The sequence below is a fragment of the Corvus kubaryi genome, unplaced genomic scaffold, assembly GCF_017639235.1.
Source record: "Corvus kubaryi isolate FWS band 111438036 unplaced genomic scaffold, C.kubaryi_AGA036_p1.0 37353, whole genome shotgun sequence".
NCBI classification, from domain to species: domain Eukaryota; kingdom Metazoa; phylum Chordata; class Aves; order Passeriformes; family Corvidae; genus Corvus; species Corvus kubaryi.
Genome location: NW_024581115.1, coordinates 5774159 through 5800197, shown reverse-complemented (window position 1 = coordinate 5800197; position 26039 = coordinate 5774159). Strand labels below are relative to the sequence as shown.

Sequence of the window (26039 nt, the reverse complement as noted above, 5' to 3'; positions counted from 1 at the left end):
CAAGGACAAAGCCAGCAAAGGGCAGCTGCTTCCTCACAAAGCTGACTGCCTTCACCCACGTGTTCCCTGCAGCCCTAAACCAGGTAAGAGATAACCACAAACCTTTCCTTGCCGCTCCTGCCTCTTCCCATCACCCACAGCAGGGCTCTGGGTTAAGGAAAGGCAGGACAGCAAGAGTTGCTTCACACTGGCCACATTCTAGGAAAATCTCAGCATTTTCAGTACCCGGCAAGTCACAAGTTCCAGCAACATGCAAACAAAACATAAAAACCAAAACAAAGCACTGAGCTACTTTGTCCTTATCTGCCTGAATTCTCCCTTTTATCCCACAGCTTCAGGGGAGAGAAGCCTACAGGCAAAGGAAAGCTGTTCCAAGGTGCCAGTTTGACTGCCAGCATCACTCTGGCCCTCCCCACAGAGACAGCTCTCACATGATTAAACTGCATCTTTGAAAGCCAGCGCCCTCCAAGAGGGCAGCCCCAGGGCTCCTGCCCAGGCCTGGCTGCTCTCAAGCCAAGTAAACTTGATTACTCCGGTTAAACCTCTGCTGTACTTGTTCTTCTCTGAAAATTGTATCAGCTTCTGTTTTCAAGGAATCTAAGAAGCAGATGAATGCATTAGAATTCCAGTCTTTCCACGAGGAGTTCTGTTTAGCCTGGCCAGGCAAGGTGCAGAGAGCTCTCTGTGCTGCCCTGCTCCCCGCAGTGGAGCTGGGGCTGTGCAACGTTTCGGTTGGAAACTCCTTTAGTTTTTACAAGAACCAGGTTTGCAGTGCAGGATCTGTTTGCTCATTGACTGTTGTGTCTCCTAAGCCTTATTTTTGGACCCATTTTTCATAGGCTGGGGGTGAAGACACTTTTTCCATGGTAGGTAACAGAAAAGTCCCAAAGGGGAGCTCCATGAAACTCCACGTAATGGCACTGTAGAAATATGATCAGGATGAATTTTTGCTGCCTACACAGCAGCATCCAGCCATGGCCAATGGATGCAAGAAAAAATAGAAGGTTGTACCAGAGACCATGAGTGCCACTGGGCCTGGTGGGACAATTGTGTGTTTGTCCTTAGGATGAAAGAAGAAAATCATTTTGGACTGTGGCAAAGCCCGGAAAGCACAGTGGGGAGGTTTAATGGGAGTTTAATCACCACTTTTAATGGGATTTGCTACAGGTCGCACAAGGCAGAAGAATCATAGAATCATAGAATCATAGAATCATAGAATCATAGAATCATAGAATCATTAAGGCTGGAAAAGACCCTTAAGATGATCAAGCCCAACCATTAACCCAGCACTGCCAAGCCCACAACTAAACCATGTCCCCCAGTGCCACATCTACTCATCTTTTAAATCCCTCCAGAGATAATGACTCCGCCACCTCCCTGGGCAGCCTTTTCCAGTGCTTGACAGCTCTTTCCACAAAGAATTTTCTCCTAACATCAAATCTAAACCTCCTCCAGCACAGCTTAAGGCCACTTACTCTCGTTCTGTCACTTTTTACCTGGGAAAAGCAACAGGCCGGAGCTCCCTGCCCATGACTCTGGGTTATCACTGCAGGAGTCACTGTACAGCTCCAACAGGGAGCAGCCTCAGGTCCCCACGGCACTTTCATGCCTCAGTTAAACACCTGGATGTGGTGACCATTTCCAGGTGAGTCCTTAGGACAGCTGGAAAGGACCTGTGAAAGGAAAGGTGTTTTAGAACTGAAATGGTCACTGTTCTTCTCCATGAAAGATGAACAAATTTCACCATTAAAGGATGAGCTCAGTCGATGTGAAGACCAGGTTGTTGTAACCTTTAGTCCTTCTCGGAGCAATTTTTCTCCTGAAGAAGCAGCTGCCAGGCCAATTCAGAGGGATTGCTCTTTCTGAAGGTGGAAAATGCCGGGCATTGTGTCCAGCCTGTGTTTGAAGTGGGAAAAAAGCAACTTTGAATAAGCTTTTGATGGGGCCCATGGCTCTGCTTGACCATAATGTCAGCTTGTAATTAGCAACAGATACCACTTCTGTCACTCCCGATGTTATCATCAGCCATCTTGCGTTTCAAAGTGAGGAGAGGCATGTAAATTATGGGCAATTTGGTCTCTGGAATGGGCTTTATGGTTTTTTTCTGGTGGGCAACCCAGGAAGCCTGGAGTTTGTTACAGAGATAGATGTTGAGCCGGCAGAGAGGAGCAGGAGGAAAGCAATGAGCATTACAGAGCTGCTCCAGCAGATCCCTGGAGGAAACGCATCCGTGCCAGCTCCACCATGAAGGGAGAGCTGAGTGGTGGCTCTCACAGGGGCTGTGTGTTTGGAGGAAGGAGGAGAGAAGGTTTGGAAGGAGCCACTGTCCTGCCTCTGGAATGGGGGCCTCTGCAAGGCTCCATTTATACACTGATGAGATCTGGGTGGGAAGAGGGTGGCTCGTGCCTGGGCAGCCAATGCAGCCTTATTTCTGTTCAGAATATTGCAAGTATTCAGCTGACTAAGGCTCAGTTGGCTTGAGAACAACCAAGGCAATATTTTCCCCTCATTGACAGGAAACGTTGCCTTCAATTAAAATTCAGTTTTCAGAGTGAAGGAAAGGCTTGTGTTTCCCAAAATGGGTTTGAATCTTTGCAAGAAAAACAAAACCCCCAAACTCACATAATTTCCAATTTTGACCAAAAGAAATTTTAATTTTGTTAGAAAAAAGGGGCAAAATTTTCTGCTTCTGTTTTGGAGTGGGGTGGAGCAGGGGAAGTCTATGTCTTGCAGCAGGTCCAGTGAGTTTGCTGGCTCCCCTGGCACTGCTCTGCAGCTTAACAGATCCCACTGCCAGAGCACTGGCCTAGTATTTGATTTCATCTCTTGCTATACCAGTTACCAAGTGTCCTGTTCCTGCCCTGCTCTGGCCTTCTGCAGAAGGAGTCACACCAGAGTTGCTCTTTGCAAGGGCTCCCCAGGAAATGGGCTAAACAGAATTTGGCCCCACACTGACTCTGTGGTGTCAAGTTCTCCCCTTTTGTTTGCTGGAGGAATTCAAGCGTCACTCTGCTGCTCCAATCTTTCTATCTACCACTGGCGAAGAACACAGCCAAAAAGGTTATCTGCCTCAAACAGAAATAGCTCATGTTTAGAAAAGAATTAAAATTTGTTCCCTTTAGAGTTGCAACCACATCCTCAAAGCTGTTAACCTGAAAGTGAACTTCAGATAATAAAACTCTAACCTCACCCCTACAGAAGAGCCAGCAGTCCGGAGCTACCTTGTGTGCTCTCCCCCTGTCTGCCCCATCGATTGCCTGATAGCACAGCTTGTTTTCTTTTTCCAAGGGAAGACAGCTACTAAATCTATGCTCCCCATCCCTCTCAGCACTCTTGGGCTTCTCCACAGCTGCAACGCTTTTCCATCGTCCCTGCTCTCAGTTAAATAAACATTGTGACACATACTGATTGCTTTAACAAACTTTACTGTTCCACGTCCTCGGCAAAGCACGGTTATCTTTTTACAGGGAACATTCCTTTCCTGTTGCTATGCCTACTTCAGCACCATCCAGCGTGATAGCCAAGACTGCTGAACAAACCCACAATTTCCAACCACTCCATTTTGCTCATCTTGAAATAGCTCAGAAGGGGTGTGGGGCCAGACCGCCAGCAGATGTGAGCTGTCAGAGCTCCTCTACCACAGCTCATCCCAGCAAGGACCCGGCCATGCTGTTGGAGGCTGAACGCCTCGGAGCTAAAAATGTCTTTGTGGAGCGAGGTGGGAGAAGGAAAAGAAGGGTATAGTCATAAATATTCTCCCAGCACAGCAAGGGAAGGTTGGTTTTATCCTCCCCATAAGGCTGCACTCGATGTTCTATAATTTGCAACTAAATTGCAGAATCCAGAAATATTTCTGGCAAATGGTATTTCACAACCATTCATCATCATCGTGCACAATTTCCTTTGCATGACAACCTATGTTTTAAAACTCGCAAAGAGAAGGGAAATTGCCATTTGTTTTGGCCAAGCCAAAATCGCCCTTGGCCCGGGGACTGGTGGTGCTGCTGCTGCTCAGGGCGATAAGCCCAGCGGGGCAGGTCCTGCCAGGTGGGTGCGGGCAACTCCTGTTCCACACGCCACCCAACAGTTTCAAGAAATGAGTGTATTTCAGTTTCCCCCAAGCAGCCCATTTTTCACCTCTAACACAGCAGAGCTATCACCCGTGTGGTTGTGCCACTTCGCTAATTACTGCCAGGCAGCCCAAAGATGTTAATGACAAATTTCCCCGAAGTCTGTGATTTCACCTTTTTGCATGTTGTTTTCACTTTCCCTTGTGCAAACATTTTCTTCTCAGCCAAGGGCAGGTTGGCTCCTGAGATACCTCAGTTCTCAAAGGTCTGATTGTTTATGTCTAGTGAAGATCCAGATGGTCCAAAATACATCTAGTATGTTGGACAACACAGGAGGAGGCCAGAGAAGCTGAAGAGGATTTCTGGCAGCTGATCAGTTGTAAAAAATAGTTCTTCCTCCTGGCATCAGCCAGAGTATTTTTGGGTCTGCAGGATGTGTGCACGTACTGCCCTCACAGCTCTCCAGGGTGTGAGCAGAGGAAAGGACTTGGAAGGAAACAGATAAATCCCAGCCCGAGCCACTTGTAGTCTGTATTCCAACAGCAAGAGCATTGCCAGCTATGCAAGGGTTGGAGACAGCCCCGTTTCCAGGGCCAGGCCAGCACTCACTTGCCCCTTGCTGGGGGATTCACCACCTTGTCCCACCTCTGCACCCAGAGCTATGTCCATCTCATGGGTCCAGGAGCTGCAGGAAGAGGTATGCCAGGGTCAAGGAGATTCTACACACAGTTGGAGGGGTCACCTTGGGATAAACCCAGCACTGAGGGAGGAGGTTTCTCTGTTCTCCCAAATGGAGTTGTACATGATGGCTCTCTGGAGACCCTCCACCAACCCTGCCCCAAGGGATCCAGCCAGGACAGCCAACTTCTCCTAAACCCAGGGATGTTTCTGCTGGCAGTCCCCCAAGGACTCATCTCCGGCCACAGCAGCACAGCCAGGGCAGCACTCGAAGCCTGCATGGCTCAGGAAGTGAAGGGATCAGAGAGCTGGACAGGCCCAAACCCAGATGGGGAGAGATAACCACGTGAATAGAGGAAATGATTCAGAACCTGGAGCTGTGAACAGCACAGGCTGCATGCCCTGGGTCTTCAACTGGCCTCTCCCAACACGGAGTGGTTGGAGTTTTTTTCCAGGACTCAGACAGGGATTCTTGGAAGCATATCAGGGCTGGGTGTGTGCACCAGATCCACGTGGAGAAAATCTGTTGTCTGATGTCTGGAGCATCAGTTGAGCGTTTTTCCATTTCACTCTCTGCAGGTTCCACAAGCTGAAGATTAAACAGACACATTCCTTGTGCTCATTTGCCTTTATTAAAGGAATAATGTACCTGCACATTACCAGCAAGGCCTACACCTAGGAGAAGTACTGTAGGTTATAATGGGAACAAGCACTCCTTCCATGGACAAAACATCTCCAAAGGCTTTTTTGGTCCATCAGGACCAATTCTTTGCTGTAATTCCAGTGCTTATTCTCACTGAACTGGCCAAGGGTCAGCCACATTGGGAAGGGCTCTTTCCCACCATACCCTGCTAGCACATGCTCTGCCCTGCTCTGGAGGGCAGCTCCCTACCCCCAGCCCCCCAGCTCCTGTGCCAGGCCCCCTTCACCACCCTGTATTTAAGCTCACCTCAGATTAACAAGCTGGCACTACTGGTCCCTTTTTCAGCTTTTCCAGCCCATTTCCTGGGCACAAGCTCTGCTTTCTGCCTCTCCACAGAATTGGGATTGCACAGCCTAATTGTCAAGGCTTGAGGTAAAAATGGACCTCCAAGACACCCCTGTGGCTTCCACATCAGCTTGCCCAGTTTGCCAGCTTGACTGTGTGAGGGCAGCAGATGCTCCTTTTTGCTTTGGCTCCCTTTTGACTGTTTGGCAAAGTGCTACAGAAGCACATCAGACACCTTGGCTGCTTCTGGAAAGGTCCCTCCGATCACTCTCGCCTCCATTACCATCCCACCTCAGTCCTGATCAGCATCTTCCAGCCTTTGTCCTCACCCCATCCCTACAGGTTACTTATTTGCCTAAAATCACCTTCTTGTCCTGCTTGTCCAACTTGTAGAAGTGAAATAAGTTCACCTTTTCCTCCTGCCTACGGCATGGCCTCCACCAATTTACATCTTGGCTGCACAAGAAAAAAATCAAAGGCAGTGGTGATCCCCAAGTTTTGATCATCTCAGATGCTGCTGCAGGAGCTGTGACAGTCACAAGAGAGGAGAAGATCGAGGGTGGGTGGCCCCAGATATCATTGTGTTTAATTTCACATCATTAAATTGAAATGGGATTGAGTTACATCCAGTCAGTCTCTGAGAAACACAATAAGAAAGGTCAGTGGCAGGGTCCAGCCCTTGGACAGCACTGGATGTGGCATGGAGTGAAGCACTCAGGACCATAAATCAGTTCCCCACAGGACAACCAGATGAAATTTCTGAATTCATCCCTGATCTGGCTCTGAACTGGACACACAGGAAGCGCTAGAGCTGCCCACTTGAGAAATTAATCCACTCCAGACCAGCCTCAAGCCTGGTCCTGAAGGCAAGCACACCTCCCTGCCCCTGTGTCCTCTGGCCATGGACTGGAAATGCCACCTAAATTAGTGGGAAGGGAGTCTGCTTTCCTGTTTGTGCAAGAACTGACTTCTCTGAAGATTTGCCAGTGGTGGGGCTGGGTTTCAGAAGGATAAAATACTGGTGAGATGAAGGGGAGCATCAGTGAAGGTCAGCAAGCATTTGGGGTTAAATTTCTCCCCAGATTTATGTGAGGTTTGCATTGTCTGGCCTTCTTAAGCTATGTGATTTCTTGCATTCCTGTGAAACAAGAAGCCAAATTCATACTTGCTCTACATCCATTCATTTCTCTCCTGAAATTAATTTTGGGAGGGCTGTGGATGTTTTACCTTTGGCTTGCTTTGAGCCTGCCTCTGGCTTTGAGCCTGCCTTGTAGTTCTTCCTTTTCAGGGGAAAGAAAACAAAATCAAAATCAGAGCCATCAGACCCACATTTCCAAATGTATCTATTTCCTACCATCTCTTTAGGAAAGAAGCATAGAGAATCTTTACACATCTCCCAACAAAAGGGGCAGAAAAGAATGGTTTGGTGAAGAAGTGGAGACAGAAATCTGCAAACTTAAACCAAGACGGAGCAACAGATGAGATCCTGTCTCTGAAGAAATGACATTATGAGTCTGGTGAGGAGATGGAACAGGCTGCTTGTTGGAGTTTCTATCTAGGAAGCATCAGGCTGCCAGAGACTCCTGTAAGTGGAAGTTCTGGAAGAGAGAGCACGATCTGTCAAAGGGAGGAAGTGGTGCCAAGCAACACCGTCGACAATGGTTGACAGAAGAACCTTCTCGGGACCATTTGAGAATTTCTGTCCATTACAGAGGCTCTTGCAAAATCCCTACAAAATCCCAGCTCAGACTCAGCTATTCCAGAAACAATTGAACCACTTCAGAGCAGCAAGCAAATACCTAAATAATCCCTCTTGATCCTGGGCCCAGCAACAGCCTGGTGGGAGGGTGCTGAGATCCAGATGTGCTGGGGTGGGTGCAAAGCACACTGCTGCAGCCATGGCTCTCCTGGGATGATCCCTTTCCCCTTGGCCAGCCCCAGAACCAGTGTCCCACCAGATCTGCTATGGCATCGTGGCCATGGTCACCATTCCTGTCCTTGCCCCTGCAGCACCTGCCCTCCTGGCTCAGGCTCAGGGAGCCCAGCAGTGCTGCAGTCTTGAGATGGCCTCAGGCTTCGCTCAAGAAAGTGGTTTCACTCCTGTTGAGCCATAACAGTGGGAGTAGGACAACACCTGCAGACACAGACCAGAGACATACACGCTTCTGGGGTGGCAGGTATGCGAGTGCCTGTACATTTTCCAAAAAGGGTATGGATTTTGTGGGAGGCTGCCCTGCTTTCGAGCTCTCCGCTCTAAAAGATCTCTTTTAAGAAAGTTGTCATTCAGTTACATGACACTTTTACAAGTAAACAACTGCTGCTTAGAAATCAGCTCCAGTCCATCTGCAAAAGCCTGGAAAATGCCAAATTCATGATTCCAGGAGAATATTATGTCTCAGGGCTCCCACCACCTGACCCAGTAGCAGATCTGCACTCATTTTCCAGCAAGTTATGTTTAATTCTGGCCTCTTAGAGCCAGACTGCTTAGCCCTGAAGTAGAAAGTTTAATACCCCTTTCAGAACACCATTAGCATTAACTATTTTTACTGCATATTCCTGTTACTCATGTAAGTGGATCCCCTTTGGGCCTGGCTCCAGGCAGCCCCTGAGCATTTGTTCAAGTGAACTCAGCACAGTCCAAGCCACAGCAAAGAGCTGCTCCCAAAATTCCTGCAAGTGATGCTCACTTAGCACGAGCTGCACAGCTGGACTGGTTGGCTTCCCTGAACACAGACCCACAGTCACTGGGCACAGCCTCAGAGTGCGACTGCACAGAGATCCTGGGGCTGCTGAGCTGGAGGAGAACGGGACTAGTGCTGCCATCAGCTCTGCTGACCCACAGAACCACAGAATGAACCAGGTTGGAAAAGACCTTTGAGATCATCGAGTCCAACCTATGACCCAACACCTCCTCATCAACCAAACCACGGCACTGAGTGCCACATCCAGGCTTTTCCTAAACACCTCCAGGGATGGTGACTCCACCCCCTCGCTGGGCAGCCCATCCCAGTGCCCAATCACTCTTTCAGTGAAGAATTTTTTCCCGGTGTCTGACCTAAACCTCTGCTGGTGCAGCTTAAGGCTGTGTCCCCTCGTTCTGTCAGTGGTTGCCTGGGAGAAGAGCCCGATCCCCACCTGGCTACAGCCACACCTTCCAGGGAGTTGTAGAGTGTGATAAGGTCTCCCTGAGCCTCCTTTTTTCCAGGCTAAACAATCCCAGATCCCTCAGCTTGTGTTCCAGGCCCTTCAGCAGCCTTGTTGCCCTCCTCTGGACCCAGGGCAGATCCCCATGTCCTGATACCCTGCAGCCCTGCTCCGCCCTACACATTGCTCTGGGAGAGTGAAACCCTCTCTGATTGGGTTTTTTTTTGTTGTTGCTGTGGGGCAGCTTGCCAGCCTCCCTGTAATCACTTCAGAAGTGCAAAACAGCCTGATCTACATTTCTGGTTCACACCTATTTTTTCAATGATATTTTTGGAGTGAGCCAGATTCTTAATTGGAAAGGATATTACCTGGTGCCTCTGCAGTGAGGATCAGTGCTAATGCTTCCTCTCATCATATTCTCCCATTTGTTTTGCATTCAAAGCAATCCTAAAGTCTGCACTTGAGATAGAAAAATCTCCCAGGAAGAGCCCTTCGGTCTGGTAATGGCATTTTCCTCATCTGCTGTGAATGTCATTGCTGCAATGTTCCCTTTTAGCACTCTGGGCTGTAGCTCTATATTAGGCCAACAAAAATAATAAGTCCTAAAATGAAAACCTCCAGATGATCTTGGCAGAAACAGCACGTCCATCACAAATGGAAATCACATTTGATACTCCACAATGGCAGGAAACTCACCTGGTTTTATTTAGTCTCCATGCAGTTATGTGCTATTGGCACTTCTCCAGAGTATCTTTTGAGAGGGACTTTTTTTTTAAACTCTCAGTTAGTGTCTGTCTTTTCTTATCTAGAACAGCCTTTATGTTTGATTTTCACTGAGGCCCTGTGCTGATTTTTTTTGTTTGTCTACTGTAAAAAGGTATAAGGGAACTCAGCAATCCATGCATTTACAGCTCTGTTCCCACAACAAGGTGCTTAAAATAAAGAAATTGGCTGAAGGTAATTGCTTGATATGAGAAAGATTATACAGGCAATGAACATCTGTATCACAGCTACAGTTGATGGCTCTGAGTGCTGTATCATGTGCCAGGAGCTCCCTGCCAAAAAAAATACTCAGAAAAAAAAAATTTTCCAGCCCAACATATGCTTATATAAGACTTACCCAGTATGCAAAGAAGCTCATGAAAAAAAAAAAGAAAGAAAGAAAAAGAAAAAAAAAAAAGAAAAAAGGAAGAAAAAAAGGACAAAGACAAGAGCACTGAAATAACACAGGAAATTATGCAACTGATACCTGAGCCTGAGCATTGCAGATCCTATCCAGAAACCTCCCTGTCTTGCAAAGCTTTGGTAAAATAAAGCAAGTCGTCCTTCTTTTTGAAACTGAGCTTGTTGATACAAAGTCAGATAAAGGTTTTGCATCTACGTGGTCACTGCAGGCCAGAGCAGCAGCAACACGGCCAAGTTTTGTCATCTCCAGCACCTGGGCAGGGGGACTCCCCCCTTGCTCTCCCCCCTTGCCCTCCCTCCAGGGCTCAGCACACACCTGAGGGGCACGTGGACGTTGGCTGATCCTTTGCACGGGCTCCAACTGTCTCTGTGGCTCTTAGCATGCGAGCTGCATGGATTAAAGGGAATGGGGAAACAAGTCTGGAATAAAATCAGCTGTGAATTTTTTTGCCAGAAATTTAAGCTGACCCACAGAAAACTCATTTCTGAGATAAGTTCAAGAACATTTCCCACCTTATTATTTCCACGTTTGCGTTTGACATACGGGAGGGTCACATCCCCTTCTTCTCCAGGAACTTCAGCTGTGGGGGCTCTGTAATCCCCACTCATCTGTAATCCCCAGTTCACCTGGGACTCCCAGAAATTCACTTGGGTACCTGAGGGAAATCCACAGAGCCATAGGTGAACAGGTGAGGGTTACATGAGCTGCACTTCACTGCTCAGCAGAGACGGGAGCCTGGCCGGGACTTGCCCGGGCACAGCACCGGGAGCTCGACACCGCATCTTCAGACTTGCCACGGGAGATCCCCTTCCCACGTAGCACCCAGCAAAGAAGGAGGAAAAGTTCTCAGGCTCCCTTGTGCTCGGGGGGGCTGCTGACCAGAGAAGCTCTGGTTCTGTTTTGTTTTGGTGAAGAGCTCACCCATCCCATGACCAACCACCCTTGCCAATGGTTTGTGTCTGCACTGAGGGTCTGGACACCACCAGCAGCTGCAGAAGGAAGAGAGAAGCACCAGACATCTAAATCTTGCCAAGCAGTTGTGTAGTGAGGGGAAGGGAAGGCAAAGACAGGACAGGACCAGAACAGTCTCCCTGCCCTGAGTGAAACACTTGCATGTGTCTCCTGAAAGAAGACAACTGCCTGCAAAACACTTTGATGGGAGCCCCCCAGTAGCATGGTGTGAAGAAACCTTATAGGCTTGGCCTGGAAAGGTTTGATTTGGAGTTCAGTGGCACCAGTGGGAGTTTCCATCCTAGCTTCAACAAGCCAGAAACTTGCCATATTCTTGTTTAGCCTTTAGGAAGCCATACATTCAGGGGTTCCCATGCCCCTGCCTCTTGGTCTCTCCCTGCTCCCATACTACCCACCTCACCATTAGGTTGTCTTCTCCCACTGGTCCAAAACTGCAACCCACTTTCTTCCTTTCAGCACAGCTCCCTCCCCATCAGGCCCAGTGGTAAACACATTCACAGAGCCTGGAGAGATATGTTTCTCCTCTTGGGCTGCAGAGCCCCAGAACTGCCCAAAATCAAATTAATAGATTAATGTCAGGGAGAGAAGCATGTCCCCACCGCTGCCTTCCCAGGCCCAATCCCACAGCACCTCATAAACAGCCCCACTGTAGGATCTGGCCATGCCCTTTGGCCAAGTGGGACCTGAGCCTCGTGATCATGAAGGAGTCCTTTGTACCTCTGAAATGCTGTGAGCCTGTGAAAAAAAGTTCCAACAGTCCCAAACTCCTTGGTGCCCCAGAAAGTGAGTGAGCAGAGGGGCTGGGAGAGTTCCTGAGCACGTCTCAGTGGGCAGAAGGAGGACTATCTAATCAGATGTGGATGGAGAACGAATAAAAAACAGCTGCTTCTCACCAGATCTTCTCCCAACTGGAAAAAAAAATGCAAACACATACAAGAACAAGGGAAGAGGCACTGATGAGCTGTTATCTGAATTTATTGCCATCATCTGACCCACAGTGGGGCCTACTTTTTTTTCTTCCTTTAATTTATAACCCAGTTTCTCATCACATCCTGACATCACCCAGGGAGTTAGATTTCATAAACATGCACACACATCTCACTGGAAACAGGATGAACCCCTGGGCCATCCTGGGCTCTATGCAGCATCACCCCAGCAGCACTCCCCAGGCACCCTCTCTTCCAAGACACTTGGTGTGGCCACGGCAGAGCCACCCACCTTTCAAGCTCTGAAGGCAGCTTGGAGGGGATTTTTGTACCACTCCAGTCTAAGGCAGCATTCACCCTCGTGTCCTCTTGCTCCACCCTCACTGCACTTTCCTTCCAAGGGCGCCAGAGCACTCCAGAATGATTTATGCTGTTTTCTTTTGGCAGTACAATATATCAAATCCTTCAGAGACTGGGTGGAACCAGAACTGCCTCCTCCATCACTCAATCCAGGCTCAGGCTGGAGAAGCCAGTGGTCAGCATGTCCTGACCAACACGTTCCCTGGTCCAGCATGGGTCCAAGAGAAGCAGTGCCTGTGTGAATGGCCCATGTGGGAGCTCTTGCCTCTCCTAACATTGGAATGAGAAAGCTGCCATTCATTTGTCTAAATTCTCTGATACTTGTCTGCCTGCAGCTTCCCTTGGTGAGAAATCAGGAAGTGCCCCCTTTCACAGTGATCTCGGCTGAAAGGTCAGACCAGATGAGCATGGGGCTTAACTTCCCTCTGCTTTCAGAGGTGGCAAGACAAGCTGCAGCTCAGGGAGGGCACAGGGGAGCACAGAACACTGTCAGCACAGGCAGTTTAGCTCCAAACTGCTTTTAAAACCAGTTCAGCCAAACCAGTGTGAGACTGGGACCAGCAGCAGTAATGCACAGGCAGCTAGTCTGTGGATTTACTTGGAATGATTCAGGTTGCTCTCCCAACAGCTTGCCTTAGCTTGATTACCTGTAAAATCAACTCAAATTAGTGGAATGTGAAATGGGACGAAATTGAGCTATGATGTGAAGGCAGGGAGAGAAACACAGCATCTCCCAAGGGGTTCACTTTTCCTTCAGCACAGACATGTCTGAGCAGGGCTTGTCCTGGGGCTGGACACCAGCAGGGCCAGCTGGATGGCCCCATACAAGTCAACATCTAGTTGCTCCATCCTTTTCTGTGTACCCAGCCTAAAATCCACCTACCCAGCTGCTCAGCTCCAGACTGATGTTCTCACGAACCCCCAGGCTCTCCGCAGCAGACTTAACACAGGAGCTCTGGAATAATCTCCTGGCAGAGCAGGAGCAGCTTCCTCCAGCCCGTTTGCTGGTTGGGATAGTTCTTCCTTTGACTGATGATCAAGAAGCTATTATGCCCTGAGAGGGGAGTGATTTGTTCTATAATGCTCATGGCATTGCTTCAGTGCTTGGCAATTCTGTGTTGTTATCACTAGTGGAGAATTTTACAGGCCACTGACAGACCTTCAAACGTGGCCATTGCTGTGTGGAAAATCCAATTTGCTTTGGAAGTCTCCTGACACAAGGCCTTGTCTTCATGGTCCCTTGGCAAACCATTTTCAGCACATGCGTTAGTTCATGACCCTGTGATTTAACGGACATCATTAAATTTTAGCAGAAGAATCCATCACTTTAAAGGAACCCCTAACAAGTGTGTGACCTAAAAGTGAGACCTAATATCCTGGCATCTTCACACAAAGGGCTCTTTTTCTCTTAACATTTGGCTTATCTCCACGCCACTCCCAGGTCAAGTTCAGCAGTGAGCCCTGGTCATCAATGCACCATTGAGCTGCTCCAGGAAAAGCAAATCACATCAAAGCAAAAAATGTAAATGTGCATTTCTTCGCAGCATCCCCCACTGCCAAACAGATAACAAGTTTATGTAGGCACAGAAAAAAAAAAAAATCCCTATTTGAATAGTAATTGTTTGCTTATAAATTAACCCACAGAACCGTGCCACATGCCGTAAAACAATTTTACATTACATGGGCTTAAACGGTGGGGCTGCTATAATAAACTCTATGTTGAGTCACCAAATTCCTCACATTCTTTGACTTCCCATTATGTCTCAAATGTCAGATATTTCACTGGGGTAACAAGCAGTAGCAAGGGCTGGGGGTTTGCGTGGGTTTTAATTGTAAAAGCAACATTCTCACAGAGAAGGACAGGCAAGGTTCACAACCCCACTCTGTGGCTTGGGCAGATTGGAGGAGCTTCAAAGACTCCTTGTCTCCCCACTGGGTTGTTTTGGGGGTTTAAGGCCCCTCCAGTCTGGCTGAGGGTCTCAAAGCTGTACAGCACTACCAGCCCTGGGTCGTGGAGCCTCTGCAGGCTGCTTCCTTCTCATGAAAAATGTGTATGAGAGTGGGGCTGCAGCCTGCAGAGGCTCCTGGCTTTGGGCAAACCATCAAATGGCTGCAACAGCCTCACGGCTACCCTCCATTCCAATTGCATTGTCAAAGGCAAAGTAAGTCTTCATCACTTGGAGATTGTTCAGTAAAATCTAGGCTTTATTTATTATAAAACATCAGTGTTTAAAGATTTTAAGATCTTGTGGATTCTCCTCTTCCTTTGTATTGTGGTGCAGAGGAAGCCGGACCTTACTCAGAGAGCATTTATGTCTCATGTGCTTTTGGTTGGTCCTTTGTCTCCAGAGAGCATCAGTGAAGGTTGTGCACCTTCTCCATGGACCCAAGACAAACCTGTAGGCAATTTTGACATAACCTTTCTCCCAAAAATGCAACTGAGGCTCCGACTTTGTCCATGTCCTTAAGCATGGATGCTTCATGGAGGCTGCTGGCAGAAGCTCAGGAAAAAAACAGGAGCCCGGGCATATCCTGTGATGTACCCAAAACATGTGCATGTGCCTGGATTAAGAGAGGAATTGCCCAGGGCCAACAAAAAGAGCTGAATTTCCCTTCCCTCAGTCTGGAACGCAGGTTTGGCTGGTGTTTAACACTGATCCAGGGGTGAAGCAGAGCTCAAGGCCATGACAGATGTGCAGGTTTGTCTCTTGCAAGGGCAGTGAGAGCACAGGCAGCCCTGGCCCCATGACACAGCTCCACTCCCAGCTCTGGAGGAGCCCAGCAGCCTGGGGAGCACCTGTGAGATTTTTCTTCTCAACCACACGGCCCCGTGCCTGCAGTTTTCCAATGCTGACAGAAAGAGTTTGAGGGTGAAAAGCACGCTGGGTGGTTATGACCAGACCCATGCCATTCCTCCTGGCATCTCTCCAGCATGAGCCCACTGTGCTCATCCAGGCAGGCTGTGCTTCAGCCCATCTGGCAGGAGCTGGGCTGAGGACGGACAGGACCTGGCATCCTGCAGCCACAGAAAATTCAAAATATTGGGAGGGTCAGGCTACCACGATTCACTTTTTCTCTCCCTCCTCTCTTGTGCAAACGGGGTTGGGAGAAAGGGAGGGAGGCCCCACTGTCGCTCACCCCGATGGCAGGAGCATCCAGAGCTGAGCAAGCCCTGTGCCCCACACTGATTTCAACAAGCCCAGAAAAAACACAACAGAAGCACAAGGATTTATCGTCTGTGGTCTCTTCCCAACTATAACCAACAGAAAACATCTGTAGGGGGAAGGAACCACTCGTTTACTCTCTGAAATGTCAGTGAAACCCCAGAGAAAAGGAGCCAAATGTAGCAATTATCCAGGGCTCCTCTAGCCCCCTGCAATAATCAAATATAGCTAATTTGCATTGACTCCTTTTTGTGCTGACTGCAGGCATGAAACAAGAAGATCACAAAGGAAAATCACCCCCAATCCTCCAGCCTTTCTCAAAAACTGGGAGCTGGGACTAACTAACCCCTAGGAGGAAAGCACAGCCTGAAGGGCAGGAGCTTTAAAAACTTAATCCCTTCAGACAAATGTGAAATACGTGTGTTTGAGCTGGAGCATGAATCAGAGATGATTCTCAGCAATCCCTGATTTAATAACAGCGAGAGCTGGGTGCAGTGGATGCAGCTTTTCCCCCTCCCTCTACCTGCCAAATCCATCTCCAGCTTTTGAGGCTGATTTGGGGCTGGCTGTGGCACCATTAACTCAAACCTAAACAGCCTGCTCCCATCACCGACAGGGAGCCACGGGGTCAGCTAGAAACCAGAGAAAATCTGTTTAGTCATTTCTGAAGGCAAAGCAAACCCTGATGATATCACTTACTCATGCAGACACTCAGTCGGGCAGTTTGCTGCCAGAGCACCTGGTCCTGCTGCCTCAAAATACTGTGAGGGAGCCCCTTACACTTTATTAACCAAACTCACAGGTTTCTTTCCAGAAAAGAAAGATGTGAAGATGATGTGCAGGGCCGTGGGTGCAAGTGGGACCACCTGCCACTGAGCTCAGCCCCAGCATGGTGGGGCTCCATGGGGGGAGATGCTCCCACCCATCCCAAGCAGAATCCCCCACTCATCAGGGTTTTTGTGGTGGAGGAACAGCCTCGTCCTCCAGCTGCCTCTCATCAAGGCTGGAGAGCTTCCTCCAGCTCCCTGGCCAGCAAATAAACCACTCTAAAGCAAAGATGTTCTCTGCTCAAGGCAAGGAGCAGGAGCTGAGGCCACCAGTGCAGGACCTGCCACCACACCCAGCCCCTGTGCTCTGATTGCACCTGCAGGTCTGAGCTGAGCTCCAGGGGCATGGCCAGCACCACCACTCTGGATGGCTTTAGCACTAAATAAACAGGATAAACAGAGGGAAAGGGAGGCTCAGAGAGAGGAAACAACTTGTCCCTGAGTCACCGACAGCTAGAAACAGATTGCAGGTCTCCTCCTCCAGGCCTGCTCTGCTTTCCTGCCTGGGAATGTTGTTCTGTGGCTGTATCACCTTCTCTCAGCCTCCCCTCCAGCACAGTTTCACTGCCCCCGCCTCCCCAGCACTGAAGGATCTAAGCAGGAAGCCCAGGGTTGGTGGTCCAGTAAGAAATGCAAGGAAGGAGGCAACCTCTCTCCTGGGACCAGACTAGGTGGCCCTTTTTTGGTTCATGAGGAAATCAAGGGGAAAAAATGAAAATAAAAAGAAGAGAAAAATACCCATGTCCAAAGCTTGTTTTTTTCTGAGCAACTCCAGTTGTTTCTGCTTCCTAATAAATCATGTAGGCCAGGGACAACCAATCTGCACAGCATTATTATTGTCTCAATACATTTGTTGAAAGAAAAATAACACTGCGGCTTTGCTGAAGCAGACAGGATCTGCTTTTCCAAAAGGTTTGTTGATATTAGTCCACAGTCTTGTTGGGCTCCATGTATACTCTGGACTGAAAGAGCTTTGCTGCATTCCCATCTCTAAGATACAGAGAGTCACCAAACCTAAATATTACCCTGAGCAGCTGAGACCTCAAAAGGTCTTTCTTTGTTTTGCTCCACACTCTGTTTCCCATTAACTCTTCAGCAGCGTTTGTGTGCCTTAGACTTGCAGAGCCCAGGGCTGAACTTGGCTCCAGGCTGAACTATCTCACATCCATCTAAACAACAGCAACTTTGCAACCTGCAGGATTTACTCTAGAAGATTTTCCACTGGATGTGAGCAGCACAAGTCCCCTCCACTCCAGGGGCCAACTGAGGGCAGCCCAGGCTCTGTTTGGTGGACAAGCAGCACTTTGGTACGTGGTTATATCAGCAACCTATTGCCATCAAACAGCCCCAGAAAGTGATTCTCAGTCATCCCACATTAAGGAGCTGCAGGTTCTACTCCCCACCAGCCCACTCCTCTGCAGTTCCTCACACCTAAAAGCATCAGCACATTGTATGGACAGTCCACATGCTTAAATCCCCAGTGTTTAAAGACACCCAGAGCAGGGGCCATCAGCACCCCAGTGCTTGTCCTTGGCCCAAGAGAAGCAAGAAGTTGGACTGGGTGCAGAGAGCAATGCTCTGGGGTCAGTGGTGTGCCCTTGTCTGTCCATGCTCCACTGTGCTATTGCTTATTTCTGAATGAGAATCAAGCAGCCTGGATTTTTCTTTTTTTCTTTCTACAGCACATGGAAACCAGGAGAGTTCTCCAGCATATCCAGGAGGATCCAGCCAGGGCATGTTAAGAGCAGCCTCAGCTTACATGGGGACAAGGACGTACTCACCACACCATGAAGTGTGTCCACAGTGTGAGGGCTGTGGGATGCACAGCACAGACCCTCTGAAGCAGCCTTGCAGTGCTTTGGAATCAGGTTACCTGACCCAAAGCAGTCTGATAAGCAAAACTGAAATGCCTGAGTTTTGCTCACCCACAGCCCAGCCTTGTCTGCCAGGAAGGGACACAAAGGGAGTCCCAAAAGGCTTTGGGTGAGCACCCACAGGGAGCTCAGGCTGGGCACATCAGCCCAGGTGTGTCTATCCACACCCACGGCAGTGATCCCAGTCTGGAGATGTGGAAAGAAGGGAAACACTGAGACAAAAGAGCCGACAACAGGGAGTGCTGCCCCAACCAGAGGTGCCTGTCAGCTCTGCACATGGTGGCAGTCACTGACCATCTCTACAGCAAGAGAACAGTGTCACAGCAGATCAAATTTGCCCCCTGATACTCCCAAGTGTCAGACATTCTGATACCTTTGGCTTTGAGGGAAATTTAATAATTTAATTTTGAAGGCTAAGCTAAGACTACGTGGGGTTTAGAAGTTGGACAACAAACACAGAGGGGTTTTTCCACCCAGCTTCACTTCTGCTGCCTCTGCAGCAGTTCCCCATAGCCAGGCTGCCTACACAGGGCTTGCTTAACATCATCACCCATTCCCTGCTCTGAGAGGGCCCTGCAGCTTGAAGGGGGAAGGAAAGGGCATGTGGTGTCACAAGGGAGATAAGGCAGCCAGCCAAAACAACCCCACAAAGGTGGGCAGACACAGCTGGCCTGACTCAGGGCTGAGCCCATCCCTTCTGAAGGGCTTCAGAAACAGTGGAAGAAAAGCTAAGTGAAATAAAGGCCAAGGTTTAGCTAAGGTTTGGCTACTTTTAAAGATTTTTTAAGCATGTTCAATATACTTACTAGATCCTCTGACCCGCAGGAGCCGGTCCTGCAGTGTTCACACCCAGGGCATAAGGAGGCCTTTGCACCATGGGTCAGTAAAAGGCACTTGAATCGACAAGCCCAGACAGGGGGTATCTCCACAGACCTTGGTACTCAGTGGCTGAAATCAGAGTCTGAGCCAGGCCAACCAGCTGGCCTTCCTTGCCCAAAATCCACTATTCATCCCCAACTCTCCAGCATCCACCAGCGTTCAGGCATGTTCCTGTGACGGCCTCAAGCACTGACAAAAATTCTGATTAAAACATCCTCTGTGGGACTGAAGAAAACTGTTGCAGGGCAGCAACATTTGTAGGGGATTTTGAAAACATTTTTTTCCACCCTGGGAAAGACAGAAAGTCTTTTTGCATTTGGGGCACAATAATAGGCAGATAGGATTTCTCCGGAATAAGCGGATTAAGAACAACCCAAGGAAGGGTGGTAACACTGCAGAGTCAGAAGGAAAAAGCCCAAGGGCAAGGCAAGCTTGGCTCAGCTGCCCCAGACAACCAACATGGGACTTGAGCCACAGCCACTCCTGCTTATCAGCAGGGTAATGATTTCCATGCTGAAATCTGCTCCTGAGATGGGTCCTTGCCTGAATTTCATCCTCCCTTCAGCCAACGAGGCACAGGCAAACCATGTTTCACAGCACTCTGTCCAGCCCCTCCAGCCCACGGCTCCCCTGCGAAGAGCTGACACCTCTCCAAGAACCGCCGCCTTCCACATCACAATGAGAGATGTGTTTGTTTGTGTCTCACTCGAGTCCCCATTTGTCCTCCCTAAAAACCACGGAGTAATTCAGCCCCAGGGCAGACTCCAGCCTGGCGACAGCACAACAGCAGAGTGGGGGGTGCCCAAGACCTTCTCCATGCCACTCCCTTTAAAAACACAACTCTGGGCTGAGGTGACTGAACTGATTTTTTTTTAATTATTATTATTATTATTATTTTCCTCTCCAGGCAAACATAGGCTCTGCACAAACCAGTCTGACTCCAACTCAGTTTGGTGCTTCCCAAAGGAACCGGAGGAACTGGTTGGTGATGGGGCAACCCCTCCACAGCCACCGTGGTGCCTGGGTGGGCACCTGTGCCAGCCCCCCACACCCACAGAGATGACAGCGACATCCGTACTACCTCAGCCCCCTTCATCATCTCTGCCATTTTTATGAGGAATTTCATCAAGTTTCCATGCAGTCAGTAATGCCCTTGCCTGTGTGTGTGGCAGCAGACCTCTCCTTCCATCTTGGCCCAAAGCCCTTCTCCCTCAGCTCGTTTCAAGTGGGATAAACATGTTTATTTCAGGAGCAGCCAGGACCAAGCAGGATTCAGCCTCATGGCTCCACTTTCCCACATGGAGAGGAGCTGCTGGAAGGATCAGGAAAGAGACATTCCCTTTTCAGGACAACATGGAATTGGCAGCAAAGCTGCTGGGCTCAGCATCCCTTTGGCTGCAGCAGGGTCCCACCATCCCAGGCTCCAGGCTAAGAGGTCCATCCTCATTACTTGCACGAGATGTTCCTTTCATCCCAGCTCAGCACTTGAAACTGGCCGCTGGCTCCAGAGGGCAGAGCCAACCTCTGGCGTCCCAGCACAGCTCTGCTCCCAACAGGAGACAGCACCTCCATGGTGTGTTTTCCACCCCAGCAGCTCAGCACAGCCTCACCCAGCCTCCACCAAAGCAGGGAGTACGTTCTGACACAAGCATGAGTAACACCATGAAATAACGCTGCAGCAAGGCTCTGCCAGCTGAAGGAAGAGCCTACCTGCCCCAATCCACCCCTGCATGGGGGGACACAGCAGCAAAAGCAGCGCTGCTGCAGCACGCATTCACCCCAGGAATTAGCCCAGGCTGGGCAGCACGTGCTCCCCAGCAGGAGCACAAACACACCCTGAAGCAATCCCGAAGCTCTTACTGAACTTCTTGGCTCTTGCCCCAAAACAGTCAAGGCGTGACTCTCCCAAAACCAAGTAATGCTGACTCCTGCTGCACTACTACGGCCTCTGAGCCCCAGGAGATGCCTCTGGTTTTCAGAGAAGCCAGGAAAAGGCAAAGCAGCTGAGTCAGCACCCTGCCCTGGGGAGAAAGCCCTGAGTCAGCTCTGCTTGGAGCACAAGTGGACACTCCTTCTCTCCTCTCCTCTCTCAGCACTGCTGGCAGCCCCAGCCGTGCCCTGGCAGCCCCACGTCAGCTGCACACACATAAAGCACGAGAGAGGCTTTGCAGGCTGGAGACCTCAAGGAGCAGCTACTACTCAGGGCCAGTTAACTCTGTGCAAGGGGTCACCCACAAACCTTCTGGAACACCTCACAGCAACACAGCACAGAGCAAAGCTATGAGGAGAGCTGTGGAATGGGTTATAGAGCACCCCTGTCCTGCAGCAGTTCAGCTCAAGACACTTCAGCTGGGGAAAGGAGGCAAGTGGGGTCCCCAGCTGAAGCCCCAGCAGCAGCAGCTGCTGCTGGTGCTCCCATTGCTGTGGCTCAGGGCCATGGACAGGCGCTCAGCAGCCCAGGAATGGGCTGTCTGTCTCTTCAGAACCCGCTCTGGACCGGGCCCACCTGAGGCTCTGCAGATCTCTGTGCGTGCAAAGTCTGCCTGCCACAGCTTCCCCATTTTGTGTGGAAGTTCTGCACCTCCTTTGCTGGGCAGAGGGAAAGGAGTAACAGATGAGACGAATTTCTTTAAACTAGGTGAGATTGAAATAACTACTGAAAATTGCTCTTCCTTTTGCCTTGCCCTTCCCCAACACACTCACAGCTCCAGCTGAGGTTCTCTGTGGATGCTCCTACCTCAAGGTGAGTGAGCAGCCAGGTGCTGGCTACAGCAACCCCCAGGTCCTGGTGCCAGTGGGTGCTGATGGCTGGTGTGTTTCCAGTCTGCCATGGGCATTCCCATCTCCCTTGCTCAGCTCCAGCACAAAGCCCAGGAGAACCACTGAGGAAAGACACCTCCATGTTTCGTGTTCAGCCTTGGCCAGAGATTTCCAAATGCTGACTGGGGCACAATCAAGGCATTTGGGTGATGTTGAGGATAGGTGGGTGCAGCAGTCCAAAATGAACTTCACAGGGCTGGGTTTTCTTCACTGTCACCAGACATCTGCTTTTTGGAAAGGGAGAGGAGGAGGAGGAAGTGAGTGCTCACAGTTATTCATGGGGTCCCTTTGATGTGTCTCAGTATAGCTCAGAGGTTAAGACTCGTGGTAAAGGAGAAAAGATTGTCTGGAAGAGGCTCCTTCTTTATGGAGCACCCAGACCATGGCAGAGGAAGGCCAGCTGGTCCTCACTAAAAGGAGTTCATAGTCAGCTGAAGGGTGCTGCCCCTGCAGCAGAAAGGGGAATCACTTCTGTCAAGCTGGAAAGGAGAAACTTGATTCTTCTCCCTCCCCAGCAGCCCCACTCCACCGGGCCTGAATCTTGCTGCTGTCAAGACATTGCTTTGGCTCTGTATTCCTTCTAACCACTCTCAGAGACTTACACATCTCTCCCTCCTGATGTGTTTCTGGTTTACTAGTCAATCAATTTGGTTTCCAATTTGCTGTGTCCTAGAACAGCTGGTCCCAGTATTGCTAATCTTATTTACCATTTAACCAGCATCTCTGACACACATCACCAAGAGACTTTTCCAGTTCCAGAAATAAGTATCGTCTAATTAAGTTTATAATGAGCAGGAGAGCTCCTATCTGCCTTGGAGTTGTTGCACCACATCAGCTGGTCAGGCTTGGAGCTCATACAAGCCCTATCACACTTCAAAGGCCAGGTATGTAGGAAACACCTGCTGCATTGCACCACGGCACGTCCCTGGCTGCCCAGCCTCCTCCCCGGGCGTGAACACTCCTGGACGCTCTGAGCAGCTTGATGCAAGAGCCAGATCACGTCTCCTGCCTCCTGCCAGGGTGACTCACTTCAAATCACATCCCTTCCCCTCTCAAGCAGCACAGCAGCAAGGTCTCTGTGCTGAAGAAATCACCGATGCTGGTGTTCAGGGTGCAAACATCTTGGCTATTTAGCTTGAACGTGACCACAGCATCCTCCCCCAGAGCCTGTATGTGTCCTTGGAGTGAGGAGCAGCTGTTCCACAGAGGATCAAGCCACAGCATGCCCCAGCACAGGGATAAATCAGGGCAGTCCGCTCCTCCAGAGAAGGCTGAGCCACGCTGATGTCAAGTACTTTTATGGGGAGAAGATACCAGCAGCAGGTTGGAGTGAAAGCAATATCTGATGCTTGCCAGAATGAAAACTGGGATCACCCCTGGGAGTGGGACAGCAGGGATGGGAGAAGCTGGCAACAACAGCAAAGAGTTTGATGAAAAGGTACCTACAAGCACTTCTGATCCTACAGCCAGCTGGCCTGAGGGTGGGCTGGGACATCACTGGGAACAGGCTGTGGCAATCACACCTCCTTGCAGCCTGGCCGCACCTCACATGCAAGAGGCAAAGTGTATCAGCATAGCTAGGGGAAGCTGAAGGGGAAGCAAGCAGGTGACCTAATCATGTTCCTCTGGCCTGGCTGTCAGCAAACCAAGCACAGTGACCCTGCTTCCTTCCGTGCTGAGCACTGAAGTTGAGTGTTTGGAGGAGAGATGACCCTGTCTCCTCACAGGATGAAGAAGGACGAGTTTTCTCCCAGGCAAGCAGCATCTGACAGAGCTCAAACAGACCCTCTAGACACCCACACGAGTTTCCCAACCCACCTATTTGTCACCACGGCAGGCTCTGCATGGCTCACACCTGGGAGGTGATTTAGTTCACCAGTGGGCTCATGGAAAGTCAGAGAAACAGAGGGTTACCATGGAAATTGTTTTCACCAACAACCCAAACCACACACTTGCCAGCGTTCAGGCACAAGAACACAGCACATGCCTTGTGCCTATTTATGGGTAGTGTTGCCCAACTGGAGGGGGCTCTTACAGAGGCAATTCAAGTTCATTAGTTCTGCTTCCTAAGGAACAGATAAGTCAGTCTTGCTTTTAAGAGGAACTCAATTATGCTAATTAGGTGTCAAGAGGAAGCCCTTCATCTTCAGAGAGCTGCAGTGGTAAGAAGGGCAATGCTTTGCAAGCACCTGCTCCACCTCTGTCCTGAGTCACCTTCAGCCAAGGTCTTTCATTAGGTGGCAACAAGCATGTCCTCACATGGCACTGCATCAATATGTCATTTGCTTCTCATTACAGAGTGCAGTCAGCACATGTGAGCAAAGACAGTCATTTTTAATCCAGCCTTTCCATCCCTGACTCTGCTGCCAGACAAGTCAAGCTATAATCATGTTTCAAAGACTTAAGGGTGAGCGTTTGGGAACTGGATTTTAGGGCAGTTGGTGAAATCCCTGCATGAACCTCCCTCTGTACAAAGCACAGCTGGCTACTGGGAGAGGGGGCACCAGCCCCACAGCCAGAGAGAGTCCTGCAATTACTGAGGTCTGGCTGGGAATGATGCACATCAGCCAAGCTGTGGTGCTGCAGGGACAGGGGCAGCAGCAGGGGAAAGCTGCAGAGCAAGACCTTAACGCCACTTTGGTTAAAGAACTGGGCTCTGAGCGAGGATTTTGCTCATCCAGGCACTCCCTCCGAGGCTGTGAAGCTGTGGATGTGCAAGCACTATCAGTGTGGTGTAGCAACTACAGAGCATCCCACACCACAGCTCGGCAGGGCATTGTGGACCTGAGGCAGAGGAAAGATCAGCAGGGTGATGGTTCCTCTCCTGCCAAGGATTTCCAGGCAGCTGGGAATGGGGCTACTGGTGGTGGGGGAAGGCACAGCCCTGCTCCTCCTTGGGCAAACCAGCCACTGGAGTGGAGAGGCACCAGTTCAGTGTTTGGCTTTGGCTCCAAGTGTGGTGCAAAGGGTATTTTAAAAAAAAAAAAAAAAGTCTACGAACAACTTAAACTGCCATAAAAATTGAACTGCAGCCAAAGCTGGAGCTCCAGGGGCGAAGCCTCCCCAACTGTTTGTATTTTGCTTGCACTGTCCTCATAAAATACTGGCTGAACACTTAATTCAGCTTCTTCTCCTTGCTCCCACAGCCTTGCAGAGGAAGACGAGAGTGGGCAGGTTGGAGACAATTCCAGGAACATATTGTTCTTCTCTTCTCATCCTGCCAGCAGTCACTCTGTGCTGGGAAAAGCTCATGAAACACAACAGGAGAGGAGAGGAGAGGTGAGGTACAGGGCTTCTGAAACGCCCACTCAGCTGTGCTTGGGAGTTACCTCAGTGCTAAATCACTTTTTTAAAAGCCTGAAAAAGGCTGGGTTGAGATCCCCAAAGTGGAAGGAAGGCCACAGAGAGGAGTTGGAGTGAACTCTTTTACCTCTCTACTGGTCCTGGCCCATTTCTCTTAAAATTCCAAGTAGGCTGGAGGAAACCTTGGACCACACAGAACGGGATGCTGGGTTTGGGGCTTTGCATTACAGGAGGCTGGAAAGCACCTGGGGTTAAAGCAGCAAATAGGTGGGTGCTAAATGGGGTTTAGAGGTGTTTGCAGAAGTAGTCACAGTGTCCTGGAGCCTCTTAGGATCACCTTAACACAGCTAAAAGAAACTTTTCTTCTCCCACTGGCCCACAGAATGAATCCTGCTGAGAGGAGTTCACAGAAACACTCGCAGAAGGATTTTGGTTTCACTTCAGGCCAGTATTTGGGTACAACCCTGGGGCTTTTACCCCTGATAAGTGTCATAGGACATCTCCTTACCATCCGTCTCAGAACTTCCTGCACTCACCCAAGACCATCCCCTGAACTGCCCTTCCCAAGCCTCAGAACCAGGTTACTTGAAGGAAAGGTGAGGGATGAGGGAGAAAGAGACACTGAGTAGAAACCTTTTATTTAAAGAACCTGCTGGCCCAAAATAAAAGTTGGAGCAGTGGAGAGTGCTGAAGAATGAACATGGGCAAGAGGTTAAAATCCTTGTGAAGGCACCATTAGTGATGCACTGCAGGCTGTGGGGAGCAGCAGAACAGAGGGGAGAGCTCCTGTACCTCCCAGGACACTGCCTGCAGAATGAGCCCACCCTGATTAAAGTGTTTATTTTTCA

At 49.7% G+C, this 26039-nt stretch overlaps 1 long non-coding RNA gene across 1 annotated transcript; it reads right to left on the bottom strand.

The window, feature by feature from the left end:
* Positions 1 to 3363: 3363 nt before the first annotated feature.
* Positions 3364 to 14325, bottom strand: LOC121666767. The gene is made up of 4 exons (XR_006016779.1): positions 11434 to 14325; positions 10579 to 10721; positions 10382 to 10453; positions 3364 to 5337 (listed from the first exon to the last, which is right to left on the bottom strand). It is a non-coding gene; the product is annotated as an uncharacterized LOC121666767 (long non-coding RNA).
* Between the last annotated feature and the right edge of the window lie 11714 nt (positions 14326 to 26039).